Source organism: Capricornis sumatraensis, chromosome 19, assembly GCF_032405125.1.
Source record: "Capricornis sumatraensis isolate serow.1 chromosome 19, serow.2, whole genome shotgun sequence".
In the NCBI taxonomy this organism is placed as follows: Eukaryota; Metazoa; Chordata; class Mammalia; order Artiodactyla; family Bovidae; genus Capricornis; species Capricornis sumatraensis.
The window spans coordinates 27,084,855-27,102,553 of NC_091087.1; the positions used below are offsets into that span (position 1 = coordinate 27,084,855).

The following is a 17,699-nucleotide window of genomic DNA, read 5'->3' on the forward strand; positions in this document are numbered from 1 at the left end:
CTCTGATAGTATGCGTTTCCAGAGAGCAAGAATAGAAAGAAGAGAACGGCCCTTGAGGCGGCTGGGTGGTAAGTGCCGAGCTGCTCTTTTTGCCCGGGTGAGGTCTCACAGTGGCCGAGGAAGGGGTTCTTGGGATCTGTCACGAAGGAGCCTGGGCTTGGGTGTCAGATCAACTGACCTACCAAGGCTGGAATCCGCGTTGTGTGAGCTTGGGCAAGTGCCTCAACCTCTCTGAGCTTCTTACTCTGTAGAACGGGGTCCGAATCAGAGGGGTTGTAAGGGTTTAACGGCTTCCCTGGTGGCTCAGTGGTAAAGACCCTGCCAGTAAAGAACCTGGGACACACAGATTCGATCCCTGGGTTGGGAAGTTCCTCTGGAGAAGGAAATGGCAACACATTCCAGTATTCTGGCCTGGAGAATTCCATGGACTGAGGAGCCTGGCGGGTCCTACAGTGCTTGGGGTCGTAAGGTGTCGGACTCTACTGAGCAACTAAACATGCACGCTGTGCGCTACTGTATATAAAATAGATAACTAGCAAGGACCTACTGTATAGCAGAGGGAACTCTAGACAATACTCCGTAATGACCTATATGGAAAAAGAATCTAAAGAAGAGGGTATATGTGTATGTGAACTGATTCACTTTGCTGTACACCTGAAACACAACATTGTAAATCAACTATACTCCAATAAAAATTTTTAAAAAATTGTCACTAAACCAAAATCACATTGCTGGTAAATAAAATCAGTTTTCAAACCAAAAAAAAAAAAAAATACTCCCCAGGCTGATGTAAGGAACTTGCATAACTCAATAGAAAAGGCAGGGTAAATGATTTTTAAAAATAGGCCAATGAACTAAATAGATATTTCTCCAAGGAAGACATACAGATGGACAAAAGATGTATGAAAAGTAGCTCAGTATCACTAATAATCAGAGAAATGCAAACCAAAACCACAATGAGGTATCACCTCACACCTTTTAGAATGGCTATTATCAAAAAGACAAAAGGGAAGTGTTAGCAAGGATATGAAGAAAAGGGAACCCTTGTATGGCATTGATGGGAATGTAAATTGGTACAGCCACTATGGAAGACATTATGGAAGTTTCTCATGAAATTAAAAAGAAAACCACCAAATGATCCAGCAATCTCACTCTGGGTATATGCACAAGGGAACTGAAATCAAGACATCAAAGGAAGGTCCACACTACCATGTTTCTTTCACAACAGCCAAAAAGTAGAAGCAACCTAAATGTCCATCAATGGATGAATGGCAAAGGAAAATGTGGTGTACGCATACTATGGAATATTATTTGGGTTGAAAAAAAGAAGGAGAGCTTGCCATTTGCAGCAACATGGATGAACCTGGAAATGAAAGAAGCCAGGCACAAAAAGACAAGTCGTGTGTGATCTCATTTACATGAGGAATCTAAAATAATCAGACGCAGAGAATGCAGAGGCTGTCGGGGGCTGAAAGGGGGAGGGAGAAACAGGCAGGTAGTAGTCAAAGGGCACAGTGTTTTAGGTGTACAAGATGAATAATACCTGGAGATCTATAACTACGGAGTGCCTGTAGTTAACGATAGTATATACTTAAACATTAACTGAGGGTAGATCTCACATTGAGTGTTCTTCCACACATGCACAAACACACACACTACAAAATAATAATAAGACTTGAGGAAACTTGGAGATGACAATATGTTTACAGCATAGCTTGTAGTGATGGTTTCATGAGTGTGTACTTATCTCCAAACTCATGAAGTCTATACCTTAAATATGTACACTTTTTGTATGTCACTCATACCCAGGGACTTCCTGGTGGTCCAGTGGTTAGGACCCTGTGCTTCCAATGCAAGGGAGTCAGGTTTGATCCCTGATCAGGGAATTAAGATACCACATGCTGCACCAAGGGGCAACAAACAAAGAAACCTGAATAAAATGATTTAAAAAACAAACCAACCAAAATATTCTCAGGTTGGTCAGTTGGTCACAGCCCCATGGCCAGAATACCGCCCCCACCACCTCCTTCCCCTTTCTGTATCATCTTTTTCCTTAAATGGCTCCAAATCTTCACTGCCTTTTATGGCAGCCATTAGCTATATGTGGCTATTTAAATTTAAATTTTAGTTCAGTTCAGTCACTCAGTCGTGTCTGACTCTTTGCAACCTCATTGACCGCAGCACACCAGGCTGCCCTGTCCATCACCAACTCCCAGAGCCTGTTCAAACTCATGTCCATCGAATCGGTGATGCCATCCAACCATCTCATCCTCGTCTCCTTCTCCTCTTGTCCTCAATCTTTCCCACCATCAGGGTCTTTTCAAATGAGTCAGCTCTTCACGTCAGGTGGCCAAAGTATTGGAGTTTCATCTTCAACATCCGTCCTTCCAATGGTTATTCAGGACTGATTTCCTTTAGGATGGGCTGGTTGGATCTCCTTGTAGTCCAAGGGACTCTCAAGAGTTTTCTCCAACACCACAGTTCAAAAGCATCAATTCTTCGGCTCTCAGCTTTCTTTGTAATCCAACTCTCACATCCATACATGGCTACTGGAAAAAACCATACATAACTTTGACTAGACGGACCTTTGTTGGCAAAGTAATGTCTCTGCTTTTCAATATGCTGTCAAGGTTGGTCATAGCTTTTCTTCCAAGGAGTAAGCATCTTTTAATTTCATGGCTGCAGTCACCATCTGCAATGATTTTGGAGCCCAAGAAAAGAAAGTCTCTCACTGTTTCCATTGTTTCCCCATCTTATTGCCATGAAGTAATGGGACCAGATGCCATGATCTTAGTTTTTTGAATGTTGAGTTTTAAACCAGCTTTTTCACTCTCCTCTTTCATTTTCATCAAGAGGCTCTTTAGTTCCTCTTCACTTTCTGCCATAACAGTGGTAACATCTGCATATCTGAGGTTATTGATATTTCTCCTAGCAATCTTGATTCCAGCTTGTGCTTCATCCAGTCCAGCATTTCGCATGATGTACTCTGCATATAAGTTAAATAAGCAAAGTGACAACATACAGCCTTGACACACTCCTTTCCCAATTTGGAACAAGTCTGTTGTTCCATGTCCAGGTCTAATTGTTGCTTCTTGATCTGCATACAGATTTCTGAGGAGGCAGGTAAGGTGGTCTGTATTCCTATCTCTTTAAGAATTTTCCACAGTTTGTTGTGATCTACACAGTCAAAGGCTTTGGCATAGTCAATAAAGCAAAAGTAGATGTTTTTCTGGAATTCTCTTGGTTTTTCTATGTTCCAATGGATGTTGGTAATTTGATCTCTGGTTCCTCTGCCTCTTCTAAATCCAGCATGAACATCTGGATTTTTTAGTTAATTAAAATGTAAAGTTCAATTCTTGAGTCTCACTAGCCACATTTCAAGGGCTTAAAAGCTAGCAACATGTGATCAGTGACCACCATGTAGGACAGTTCTGATAAGAACCTTTCCATCATCACAGAAAGTCCTATTAGACTGCACTGCTGGAAATCCTTTCTTAGGAAGGGTAATCTGTTTATTGAGCTCTGTGACTTCATCAGCACAGTGAGCTGACCAGGCACCAGCAAGACAGGGAACCAAAAAGAACAAGAAAAAAAAATTTTTTTTAAGTTCTGATATTCTTCTCCTAAAAAAGCATCAATCATCATGGGGAAAAAAAAACAGCAGAGCTTCGCTGGACTTTCTTACAACTATTTGTGAGTTATCAATGACTCTATATTAAATTATAAACCATGAGGTACAGCATAAGGATTCCGAGATGGCTCAGTGGTAAAGAATGCACCTGCCAATTCAGGAGACTCATGTTCAATCCCTGGGTTGGAAAGATCCCCTGGAGGAGGAAATGGCAACCCACTCCAGTATTCTTGCATGGATAATTCTGTGGACAGAGGCACCTGGCAGGCTACAGTCCATGGGGTCGAAAGCAGTCAGACACAACTGAGCACACATAAGGTACAACATGGAGATCGTTCACACTTCCTCAGATCCATGGTCTCTTTTAAGGAGGATTTGAAGGTCCCTAACAAGGTGTTCACGTGGGTATCTGCTTTTGTAAAATTTTCATAGGTAAGAAGGCAGTTTTGGCGTAGTCAGTTAAGAACACTACCTCCTTTGGCCCAAATTTTTATTTGCCTTATGTCAGATAATGGAGTGAAAGCTGACGTGAGATGCATCTAGTTTGAGTTTTGTAGAGTAAATTTATGTGGACAGTAGTCCTTCCCACCCATAATTCAGTTTTTGACAGCTGTGCTGGTGTAGGAGTGCCCTGCCACCCTCTGTGATGATGCACCTGGTGTACGGCACAGAGTGGGTGACACAGGGCAGAAGGTCAAGGAGTCCCATTACAGGAAAACATGCTCCGACTGTGGGGAGTGTCGAGGGAACGAACAAAGTGTGAAACTAAGGAGCCAGAAGCGGCTGCGAAGAGAATTCTTCCGCTTGGCAGACAGGTAAAATTGTAAACAAAGGATTTGGTTCTCATTTACCCTAATCAAGGGAATTCCCTGGTGGTCCAGCAGTTAGGATTCCATACTCTCTCTGTCGCGGGCCTGGTGGGTTTAATTCAGTTCCTGGTCGAGGAACTAAGATCCCACAAGCTGTGCACAGTAGCCAGGGAAAAAATAAGGAAAAAAACAACAACGGCAGTAACAACAATAAAAAACCCTACTCAAAACGGAAGCACTTTCAGGAGTGTTCTCACTAAAGCTGTGCATGTAATCATAAACACACCAAATTTCTTTTCATCCTCTGATGGAGAGCAAAAATGGACTTTATCAATATTTCCATTGGGCACAAATATGTAACAGTAAAACAAACCAGGAGGAGGAGTGTATGTGGATTCTTGGCTTTTGTGCCTCAGATCACATTTTAGCATATCTGACACATCTTGTCCTGACAAAGTCTGGGGGTTCCAGAAGAAACAGTGTGCTAAATTACCACCAGTGCAGTGAAATAGCCTGAAGAAAACACACATATACACCACCACAGAGCAAAGGATGCAAAACAAAGGGAGCACTCGAGAGAGGAAAGCGTATCGTCAAACAGGATGCCAGAATGAGAACTAAACCTATCCATCACATCGAATCAATACATGCAAATAGGGTAAACCTAGTTCGGAAAGAAAATCTATGCTGAGCCTTTGTAGCAGACATCTCTCAATGCCGTATCAGAGCCTCTCAGCCTCCAGTGTCTTTGACCTGTCCTGTCCTAGCCCCTCCATAGTGATCCAGCTCCACCTGGGCTCCAGCTGACTTCGCAGAAACAATGCCCCATACGTCATCTCAAGGCCACACTGCGCCACTTGCCCCCAAAGACGGTTGGTCCTAAGGGTGATCAGGATAGGACTGTGGGGACTTCCCTGGTTGTCCGTGGCTAAGGCTCCATGCTGCCGATGAGGGTTGGGCTCCTGGATAGGGAACTAAGATCCCACAAAAGGATAGGATTGTGACACTGGATTTCCTATTGTTCTGACTGCAATAGGGACAATATTGATCACAGTTAAGTGGGTGGTGGTAATAACCCATGGCATGAAGTGGTATCAGAATGACTAAGGTTTTCATCTGGGGTTAATCGGGGGTGAGGTGCAAGTGGAAGGTGAGATTGAGCTGGAGAACAGGACACAGTATTTGATTGTATGTCGGCAATGATAATTATGAGAAATGTAGAATAGGCTGGCTTTTAGTAAGAGCGTAAGAAACCTTGCAAAAAAAAGAAAATGATAGGCTTCGAGTAGCTCACAGCCAACTTAAGATTGTGTAAAAGCCACTAGAGCTTTATGGCAGTTTTTAAGGAGACTCATCTCCTGCAGCTTCAGGGCCAACTGCTAAAAGTCAGGCTCAGCAGCTGATTGTAAAGGTGCCTGTGCTGCCAAAGGAGACTGAATGGGTAGCTTTGACAAATCTGTCAAAATCAGGCTCCGCTTGGAAAAGCAGGGGACTCTTGGATGGGGGTGTTGCGGGGATGAGAAAGGAAACCTTGATCCCACAGATTCCCAGGAGTGTTCGTGACCAGCAGAAGCAGCCCCCTGTCACCAGAATCTGGAGACAGTGTGCAGACCTCACTGGAAGCAGATGCCTCGCAAGATGTCATTTGCTTTTCTTACGATCTGCCTCCATCACCACTCACTGTCTCCAGGCCCATAATGAGAATCAGGACTCACCACAACCTGAGCAGGAGTTTACACAGTCCTTCCTCCTAGAGGCTCAGCTGATTCACCCGAGGAGTCACAGGACCTGGTCCACACGCACCATCTGGAACAAAGAGAAGCCGTGTGGCAGTAGAATCGAGGTGATCGACCGGGGGAGTAAAACATGCAGCTGGGCTGGAGAGAACGTATGTACTTTTGGCTGCGCCATGCAGCATGCAGGATCTTAGTTCCCAGGAACCAAATCCATGCCCCCTTGCATTGGAAGTGCAGAGTTCTAACCCCTGGACTACCAGGGAAGTCTTGAGAGAATGTATTGCCATGTGGTATTTGCCTGAGAGATGGCCTTCAATATTATAGTGAAGATGCCTGGAGCTGGTCTCTTTTTTTATATATATAATTTATGTGTTTGTTTTTCACATACCAGAACTTGGCTGCTGCTGGGCTTTCTCTAGTTGTGGCGAGCAGGGGCTCCTCTCTAGCTGCGGTGTGCGGGCCTCTCATTGTGGTGGCTTCTATTGCTGCGGAGCGTGGGCTCACTCTTCAGTAACTGGGCACGTGGGCTCTACAGCACAGGCTTGGTTGCTCCCTGGCATGTGAGATCTTCCCAACCCAGAGACTGAACTCATGTCTCCTGCATTGGCAGACAGATTCTTTACCACTGAGCCACCAGGGAAGCCCCGGAGCTGGTCTTAATTGTATGTGAAGATGGCTACAAAACTTGTACATGACGATGCCAGAACCTCCTTGACACAGTATTGACAAGGTGATTACAAAGCTCAGGGGGAGGAGAATGTAAGAAGGAATTTACTATGTAAGACTGAGAACCCACTCTCTGACTAGGCCCAGGAAGGCCCAAGGACACTGAGGAAGAACACGGCCACCAGTTGGTATCTTTCTGAGGCCCCGTGGGACTGATGGGAGTAGATACATGGGCACCACCAGGAAACTAGATTCCCAGGTAAAAGTCTTTTCAGGGAAGTGTGGCTGGCCACCGCCTTGAAGGCAGTTCTGAGACTAAGGAATCTTTTCTCATGTCTGGGACTTTCCTGGGCAGTTCCACTGCAGGGAGCATGGGTTCAGTCCCTGGTCGGGAAACTAAGATCCCACATGCCACATGGTTTGGCTAAAAGAAAAACAAAAATGGAGCCCCCATGTTGCAGTCAAGGTGGGCAGCCCAAGCAGATCTGGGTGTCTGTGCTAGGGTTGGACCTTTAGCCCCACCTGTCTCTGGGGGCTTTGGCCTCTTGTTCCGGTCCAGCTGTTGCTATAGCAACCAACCACAAGTGCTTCAACTCACTTCATGTGGGTACAGCCCAACAATGCCTCAGATGCTTCTGCGTCACTTGTCCCCACTCTTATCCTGGGGCGTCCTTGTTGAGGCTGAAGCACAAGGCACCAGGGCCCTCTGGGCACCAGGGCTTGTATAACCCTTAAGTGCAGAGGGGTGAACACTGTGAAGAGAATCTTTGACCAATGGGGAACAGCAGCTGGCAGACAAATTCTTCCTCCTTTCTCTCCCTGTTCAGACTGTGATGAAACATAGTTCAAAGGGCCTCTTGGCCTCTTTCCAGTTGTGACATCTAGTTCCCCAACCAGGGATCGAACAGCGGCCTCCTACATTGAGAGCGCAGAATCTTAGCCACTGGACCACCGGGGAAGTCCCTCTCATTGGCTTTTAAAAAGGAGAATATGGTTGTACATAAATGCATTTCTTCTTACTTGTGTGCTTGCTTCTGCACATTATATTTTGGGAAGGAGAAATAAGAAACTGGTCATGGTGGCTGCTCAGGGAGGGGACTGCAGTCCAAGGTGGGAAGGAGACTTATGTTTCATAGTGTATCTTTTTATGCTGTTCTATGTTTTTACCATGTACATGAATTACTTTTTCAATTAAAAACTAGGTAATGTTTTAAGCTATGGAAACATCTTAATATTCAATGTCAGTTGTAATCAGGGAATTGCAAATTAAAACTTCACGGAAATAAGACTTTTTAGAAAGGATTTAAAAACTCATAAAGCTCAGAGTCAATGAGGATATGAGAAAATGGACTTGTGTACTGTTTGTTTATTTTATTGGTGGGAATGAGTCTTGGTAAACTTTTCCGAAGGATCATGGAACTTTTTTTGATATTAAGCTCCTTAAATTTTTTCCAGTATCTTTGCCTCAGCTAGTTAATGTCTATGAATTTCCCCAGAAGAAAGAGTTAAGAACAGGTACAAAGAGAATTCCCTGTCAGTTCAGTGGTTAGGACTCAGCACTTTCACTGCAGTGGCCTGGGTTCAATCCCTGGCTGGGGAACTAAAATGCCCCAAGCCAGTTGGCGTGGCCAAAAAGAAAAAAAAAAATCCAAAAAAAAAAAAAAAAAGAAAAAATAGGTACAAAGATTAACCATCAGAATATTAAATCTAGCATGTTACTAATAGGGAAATTTTAGGAGCAACTTAAATTCTAACAATAGTCATTTATTTAAATAAACTATGGTATATCCATACAATGGAATTTTATGACTATATTTAAAATACTCTTAAAATATTTAATGACATGCAAACATGTTATCAATTTATCGTTAGGTGAAACGTTACAAAATGTTACAAAATGATACAAAAGAGAGTGTTCCATTTTCTAGTGTTAGCACAAATATATGTATGTATCTATACACACATCTAGAGAAGGACTGCAAAAATATTCCAATAGTAAATAGGGAGTGATTTACAGTCTCTTCTTTTTGCTTGAAGTGCATTTTAAAGATGATTTTTATTTTTTGGACCTCAAATGGATGTATTTAGATTTTAATTCTTAGATAAGAACACACTATCATTGTTTACTCCATGCATGATCATTTTCATTTTATTTACTTTGATTTGTTTATGTGGGCATTTCTATAATGAACCCCCACAAATCCACCATGGAGCTAGAATACTACCAATAACTAGTTGGCTCCTCACCTTTCCCATCCCCATCCTTCCACAACCAAAAGTACACACCATCCTGAATTTCATGCTTACAATTGCTTTGCTTTTTTTCACTAAAAAAAAATTGTGGTAAAATACATATCATATAAAATTTAATGTCTTAACCATTTTAAAAATATTTATTTCTTTACTATTTATTTGGCTGTGCCAAGGTCTTAGTTGCAGCATGTGGGATCTAGTTCCCTGACCAGGAGTTGAATCCAGGCCCCAGCAGTGAAAGCATGGAGTCCTAACCACTAACCTAACTACTGGACCTCCAGGCAATTCCCTTTTGCCCATGTTTTATTGGGTAGGTTTTTGTTGTTGTCTGTGCTTCTGGTTTCATATACGTACAGTCCTTGCTTTATAAAAATGGTTTTATCATATATATGGCTGCCTACTTGTGGCTTAGCTGGTAAAGAATCCGCCTGCAGTGCAGGAGACCTGGCTTTAATCCCTGGGTTGGGAAGATCCCTGGAGAAGGGAAAGGCTACCTACTCCAGTATTCTGGCCTGGAGAATTCCATGGACTGTATAGTCTATGGGGTTGCAGAGTCGGACACGACTGAGTGACTTTCACTTTCAAACAATGTATTGTTTCCTTTGTTTTAAAGTCTTATAAAATGTGTATTGCATTCTATATGGTCATCTGATAAGTACTTTTCCCCCCTCATCATTATGCTGTCCAGCTTCATACCTATTGTCTAACACCTAGTTCATTTGTTCATTTGTTTTCAGAGCTGTATAATATTCCATGGTGTAAATATACCAAAGTTTATTCATTCATTCTTCTGCCAACAGGCATTACATCAATTCTAGTTTTTTACTACACTGCACAATACATGTGTGAACACTTCCTATGTGTCTCTTGGTGCATGTGTATAAGAGTCCTCTCAGCTATCCACCTAGGAGTCACTGGGCCATAGGATTTAAGAATGCTCAAATGTACACAATAATTCCAGATTATTTCAAAGTAGTTAAATCAATTTATACTCTCACCAGCAACATTCATGAGGTCACATTAATCCATACCTTCTTCAACACTGGGTATAGTCAGATTTCTTAATTTTTGTCATGGTTGTTAAAAGTTATCTCATTGTGGTCTTGATTTGCATTTCCCTGATTAATATGGAAACTAATGTACTTATTGACCATATGTATTTTCTTTTTTGTAAAATGCCTGTTTGTGTCTTTTGCCCATATTCTGATAAAGTTGTTTATTTTTTTCTTGATAGATTTGAAGACATTCTTTATGCATTCTTGGCAGCAATTCTTTGTTTGGATACTTATGTTGTAAATATTTTCTCCCTTTTTTCCTCTCATTTTTTACAGTGTCTGTTGATGAATAAGTGCTCTTAATTTAAATGCAACATACAAATCTTTTCTTTCAGAGTTAGAATTTTTTGGCATCTTGTCTAAGAAATCTTTCCCTATTCTAAAATTAGAAAGATATTCCCTATATTTTTTAAAAATGTTTTTAAGTTTTACTCCAAGCATTCAGGTCTATAATAAACTGAGTTGATTTTTTGGTATTGATTTTAGGGAGGGATGCAATTTATTACTTGTATAGATAATTCATTTGTCCAGTTCCATTTATCAGAGTATCAGAGGCAGAATGTGTTGTTATTCAGTCGCTAAGTCACATCCAGCTCTTTGCAACCCCACGGACTGCAACACATCAGGCTCTCTGTCCTCCACTATCTCCCAGAGTTTCTCAAATTCATGTCCATTGTGTCAGTGATGCCATCCAACCATCTCATCCTCTGTCTTCCCCTTCTCCTCCTGCCCTCAATCTTCCCCAGCATCAGGGTCTTTTCCAATGAGTTGGCTCTTGGCATCAGGTGGCCAAAATACTGGAGCTTCAGCTTCAGCATCAGTCCTTCCAATGAATATTCAGGATTGATTTTCTTTAGAATTGACTGGTTTGATCTTCTTGCTGGCAAAGGGACTACTGGAAAAACCATAGCCTTGACTAGATGGACCTTTGTTGGCAAAGTAATGTCTCTGCTTTTCAATATGCTATCTAGGTTGGTCATAACTTTCCTTCCAAGGAGTAAGCGTCTTTTAATTTCATGGCTGCAATCACCATCTGCAGTGATTTTTGGAGCCCCAAAAAGTAAAGTCAGCCACTGTTTCCACTGTTTCTCCATCTATTTGCCATGAAGTGATGGGACCGGATGCCATGATCTTCGTTTTCTGAATGTTGAGCTTTAAGCCAACTTTTTCACTCTCCTCTTTCACTTTCATCAAGAGGCTTTTTTCAGTTCCTCTTCACTTTCTGTCATAAGGGTGGTATCATCTGCGTATCTGAGGTTATTGATATTTCTCCCGGCAATCTTGATTCTAACTTGTGCTTCATCCAGCCCAGCGTTTCTCATGATGTACTCTGCATAGAAGTTAAATAAGCAGGGTGACAATATACAGCCTTGACGTACTCCTTTTCCTATTTGGAACCAGTCTGTTGTTCCATGTCCAGTTCTAACTGTTGCTTCTTGGCCTGCATACAGGTTTCTCAAGAGGTAGGTCAGGTGGTCTGGTATTCCCATCTCTTTCAGAATTTTCCACAGTTTATTGTGATCCACACAGTCAAAGGCTGGCTTTGGCATAGTCAATAAAGCAAAAATAGATGTTTTTCTGGAACTCTGTTGCTTTTTCGATGATCCAGCGGATGTTGGCAATTTGATCTCTGATTCCTCTGCCTTTTCTAAAACCAGCTTGAACATCAGGAAGTTCACAGTTCACGTATTGCCGAAGCCTGGCTTGGAGAATTTAGAGCATTACTTCACTAGCGTGTGAGATGAGTGCAATTGTGCGGTAGTTTGAGCATTCTTTGGCATTGCCTTTCTTTGGGATTGGAATGAAAACTGACCTTTTCCAGTCCTGTGGCCACTGCTGAGTTTTCCAAATTTGCTGACATATTGAGTGCAGCACTTTCACAGCATCATCTTTCAGGATTTGAAATAGCTCAACTGGAATTCCATTGCCTCCACTAGCTTTGTTCGTAGTGATGCTTCCTAAGGCCCACCTGACTTCACAGTGATTAAATGTGAGCTAATTCTTATGAATCTGTAATAGCTCCTCCTGATTCAGAACTAAATACATCCCTGAGAGGTTATTTGAAATACCATCTTTGTCATATCAGTTTTCTTTTCGTAATATGGAAACTATGTGTAAATATTTCTTGCCTTCTTTATTCTGGTCCCCTGATCTGTGTAGTACCAATACTGTTTTAATTTTTGTAGTTCTATGAAGTATTCCAAAAACAAGTAGGGCAAGTTCCCTTTTGTAATTCTTCTCAGGCTATCTGCTTGGGTATCTGGTCACATTTTGATTGTGTTTAAATATTTGTCTTAGATACCCCATGGTGATCAGTTCAGTTCAGTTCAGTCGCTCAGTCGTGTCCAACCCTTTGCAACCCCATGAATCGCAGCGCGCCAGGCCTCCCTGTTCATCACCATCTCCTGGAGTTTACTCAGACTCACTAGGACATGCCTGACTCTTGTGACCCCATGACTGTAGCCCACCAGATTCCTCTGTCTGTGGGATTTCCCAGGCAAAAACACTGGAGTGGGTTGCCATTTCCTTCTGCAGGTGATCTTCCCTATGCAGGGATCGAACCCAGGTCTCCTGGATTGCAGGCAGATTCTTTATCGACTGAGCCACCAGAGAAGCAGGTACCCCAGGCAGAAGTAAATCATCTCTGAGGGTCAGAATGCCAGAGTCAGGGGTTTTCCTAGACCTGCCAGGATGCATGCCAGTCTGACTGGAAAACTGCTCACTAATTTGTTCATAAAGAAATGGGTGGCTCTCTTTTTCGGTTATTGCGGCATAGGGAACTATGAGCAGCAAAGTCTCCACAACACCCTCTACAAGGTGGTGGGGAAGTCCTGAATGGGAACCAGCGCAAGCGCAGAAAGTTTTTGGAGACGGTGGAGCTTCAGATCAGCCTGAAGAACTATGACCTCAGAAGGACAAACGTTTCTCGGGCACCGTCAGGCATAAGTCCACTCCCCGCCCCAAGTTCTCCATGTGTGTCTTGGGGGACCAGCAGCATTGTGATGAGGCCAAGGCTGTGGATATCCCCTACATGGACATCGAGGCACTGAAAAAACTCAACAAGAATAAGAAACTGGTCAAGAAGCTGGCCAAGAAATATGATGTCTTCCTGGGCCCAGGCCTGAACAAGGCTGGCAAGTTCCATTCCTTGCTGACCCACAATGAGAACATGGTGGCCAAAGGTGATGAAGTGAAGTCCACGATCAAGTTCCAGATGAAGAAGGTGCTGTGTCTGGCAGTGGCTGTTGGCCACGTGAAGATGACAGATGATGAGCTTGTGTACAACATCCACTTAGCTGTCAACTTCCTGGTATCATTGCTCAAGAAAAATTGGCAGAATGTCAGGGCCTTGTACATTAAGAGCACCATGGGCAAGCCCCAGCGTCTGTACTAAGGCACAGGTTAATAAACCATACTAAACCATCAAAGAAAAAAAAGGGTGGTATTAAACAACAATGTGTGACAATGATCTTTGAGAAATGTTATATTTCTGCTCTGAGGGATGGTGTTATAGAGATATCCTGTTGACTTTTCCTTGCAAACTGTCCTGCTTGGACTAGATATTGGGAAACAGGGAAGAGTGACCATTTCCCACAGCTACGTCACCCACATCCTGTTCCGGTTGGTGTATGTTGATTTGAGAAGAACAAGGGGCTTTAGAAATCCATTTGTAACACTGCTCTGTAAGATTTTGTTTTAAATTTTTATCTATTTTTTTTTCAGATCTACACAGTCATTATAGAAAATAACTTCTTTCAAAATAACTATTGTTGGGACTTCCCTGATGGTCCAGTGGCTAATCCTCTGTGCTCCCAACGCAGGGGGGCTGGGTTCTATCCCTGAACTAGATCCCACATGCCACAACTAAGACTTCACATGTTGCAACTAAACGGATTTCTCAAATGAATATTTTTTAAAATAAAATAACTATTGTTAACATTTTTATGACTTTCCTCATCTGTTTTTTATATATAACTGAGATCTTTCAGTATATACACATTGATTCCATGACATCAACTTATTGTATAATTAAAATAACCCACGAAGATAATTGTCATAGCCATGTAAAATGGTTATGAAATAATTTATTAAACCATTCTCCTATTGCAGTATATTTCAGTTCCAAGCTTTTATTTTTATAAATGCGTCAGAGTCTTGACTTAGCTGATATGTGAAGAAAAGATATAGCTCTTTCATTTTCCCCTGTCTTCCTAAGTCCTATTTTCTGGCTGGTGTCAGTCTCCCAGCCTCTAAGGAAAAAAAAAACTTTACTTTACATGCAAGGTCAGGCTTTCTAAGAAAAATGGTCTGTCTTCCACTCCTGTCCAAGATGGTGACTGAGGAGCAGAAGGGGACGGGGTGTGGCTTCTGGGACCCCAGGACAGGGATGGAAGGGAGACTCGGGGGCCTTCGCCGTCATTGGCTCAGGTCCCTTCTGAATGTAGGGGATGTCACGTCACAGTCATCCTCTCCAGCAACTTCACCAGGCACTCTCAAATCAAATCAAGATGGCAAAGTAGAAGGACATGTGCCTATCTCCTCCTGCGAGAGCGCTGAAATCACAACTAGCTGCCGAACAACCATTGACAAGAGGATGCTGGAACCCACAAGGCCCTCTTGGCTAGGTCAGGATCCCATCCTCCCAGGTGTGTGCTGCAGTAGCCCAGGAGCTTTAACGGCCGGGCCCCTTCACCTGCCAAACTACACCTTAATTTGATGTGACTGTGCGTCACATTGATATAGGACGTTCTTTCTCTTTGATGTGGACCATTTTTTATAAGTTTTTATTGAATTTGTTTCCATTTTATGTTTTAGTCTTTTGGCCATGAAGCATGTGGGATCTTAGCTCCCGCACCAGAGATCGAACCCATACTCCCTGAATTGGAAGGGCGAGTCTTAACCATTGGACCACCAGGGAAGTCCCATAGGGCTTTCTTTGAGCAAGCCGCCGCCAGGAGCTCCAAGCCAGAAGAGAGGCATAGCCCCTTTCATCATGGGTGTCACTGTGTAATTGACTTACCAAACTTGGGTCTCCTTTCAGCCTGTCTTGCTCTCCTCCTCTCCTCCTTCATCGCTTTCATCTCCTACTTTCCCCAGGGCCTGAGACAGATGACATTCTGCCCTGCTCTCCCTCACCTCCCTTCAGGGCGGGGCAGCAAGACTCCTGGCCTGCCTTCCAGAGCCAGAAAGATTATCTTCTCCTCTTAGAGATAGAGGACCCCACAGGCTGAAACCTCTGGGCTTGGCTGTTGAAATGCTCATGTGCCTAGTATCAAAAGAAAAGAATTTAGAAGATCTTCTCTTAAGACAAACACTCATTTTGCAAGGCTAATATCTTGCTGCATAATTTTATTTTGAATGTCAGAAGCTGGATATTAATTTCTTCTCTCTTCAGTCTATCCACGATTTTGCATTTCACTGAAATGAATGACATCAGTTGTAAAATGCACTGTTATTTTAGCTACTTCTAAGGAAGAAAAACAAGCTGCTAATTATGTTATGAACAATGGTTTCTTATCATTTAGAATGTTGGTTTATATTTATTGGAAAAGCTCTTTTTAGACTTATTCAGACATACATTTTTATCATGGATCACTCTTGTGCATAGGTAGAAAGAAAAATATAAGCAAAGTAAATTGGAAAGTATTCCTGTAACTTCTTTACAGAAGAAGCTGATGCAGAGAATGTTTCTTCTGAATCCCTTTCAACTCAGAGTTAGTGATGATCATGTCTTTTCCACAGTATTTTCTGTGCATCAAAAGTGTTGTTGACACAGGGTCTCAACCCAGAGCTAAGAGATCTGCTACGGCTTCTGGGATTTTCTTACAAACTGATGACACCGATCCTGCAAGTTTTTATGCTGCTCCTCCCCAGTCTTTAAAAAGATTTGTGGTGTCAGTCACTCAGTTTGTGTCCAACTCTTTGCACCCCCATGGACTGTAGCCCACCAGGCTCCTCTGTCCTTTGGATTTTCCAGGCAAGAATACTGGAGTGGATTGCCATTTCTTTCTCCAGGGGATCTTCTTGACCCAGGGATCAAAGCACAGTCTCCTGCATTGCAGGCAGATTCTTTACCATTTAAGCCATCCCCCTAAAAAGGCTTGTAGAAGATATCAATAGGTTTCCAGACCAAGTTTGGGTTTGTGCAGACAATGACAATCATATTATGGCTGTTGCCTAGCCAACAACTGTTGTCAGACAACACTGATTGTAGAACACACCCGAATTTCAAAGAAAGAAATTAAGTCTTTCCTCCTCCTCCCCTGGCTGCACTGTGAGGCACGTGGGATCTTAGTTCCCACCAGTTATCAAACCCATGCCCCTTGCAGTGGAAGTACAGTCTTAACCACTAACTGCCAGGGAAATCCCGACATGTCAGTCTTAGAAATTATGAATTACAATGAAATTTACTAGTACTGTTTCTCCTTTTCACACCTCCTCTTCCACCTCTAGGCAGGTGAATGCTTCAAGCCAAATAGAAAGAAAGGCAAGTACTTGGAAAGATGATTTGCTACTTTCTCAAGTATTAATTCTATTATCTAAGTACTGATACAAAGGAGATCTTTGAAATAAAACTGACTACTATTCTGTTGTTTCTTCAGATAAAGTCCAAGAATAGGTTTAGATACTTAAAAATAAGACTGATTATTCTCTTCATGAGGGCTTCTCAGGTGTCTCAGTGGGTAAAGAATCCACCTACAATGTGTGAGACACAGGCTCAGTCCCTGGGTTGGGAAGATCCCCTGGAGGAGGGCATGGCAACCCACTCCAGTTTTCTTGCCTGGAAAATCCCGGGAACAGAGGAGCCTAGCGGTTACGGTCCATGGGGTTGCAAAGAATCGGACATGACTGAAGTGATTGAGCACACTTGCATTCTTTTCATGAATATACATCACAGTTATTGGATCAGACAAGAGGTAGGCAGACACACACACGTGGGCATGTGCTCACGTGTGTGTGTATGCGTACACACGTGAACACTATGCAACACTGGAAAACAAGGAGTGTTCTGGACTTGACGAGGAACTACTTGGAAGACAGAGGAGAATGAGGCTATACTGGAGGAGGAAACCACAACACCAACCACATGAAAGAGAATATTGCTGTAGAGGCTCTAAGCTGAAATGTTAGGTACAGGAAACAGAAGAAAGCTTGGGGGTGCTTGAAGATGATCTGTTGAAGCATCACAGTAGGAATAGGAGACGAGTTCTCTGCTTTCTTCCCTTGTTTGTGGCAAAGAGAGGACAGCAGAGGCAGCTGCCTGTAGTCAGGAGTAGTAAGATGGACACTTGAGCTAAAAAAATCAGGACAGGGACTTCCCTGGCAGTCCAGTGGTTAAAACTCTGTGCTCCTACTGCACGGGGCCCGGGTTCGATCCCTGGTCAGGGAACTAGATCCCACATGCCACAACTAAAGATCCTGCATGACCTAGCTGAGACTCAGTGAAGCCAAAAGAAAACAAAAAAAAATCTCACGTAAAATGCTCCTAAAAACATAAAAACACACAAATGTTAAAGGTAAAAGGATGGATAATGACGTATCAGGCAAA

At 42.8% G+C, this 17,699-nt stretch overlaps 1 pseudogene; it reads left to right on the top strand.

Annotated features, from left to right (window-relative positions):
* Window positions 1-10: 10 nt before the first annotated feature.
* LOC138094931 (large ribosomal subunit protein uL1 pseudogene) lies at window positions 11-13,544 on the top strand (annotated as a pseudogene).
* The last annotated feature ends 4,155 nt before the right edge of the window (window positions 13,545-17,699 follow it).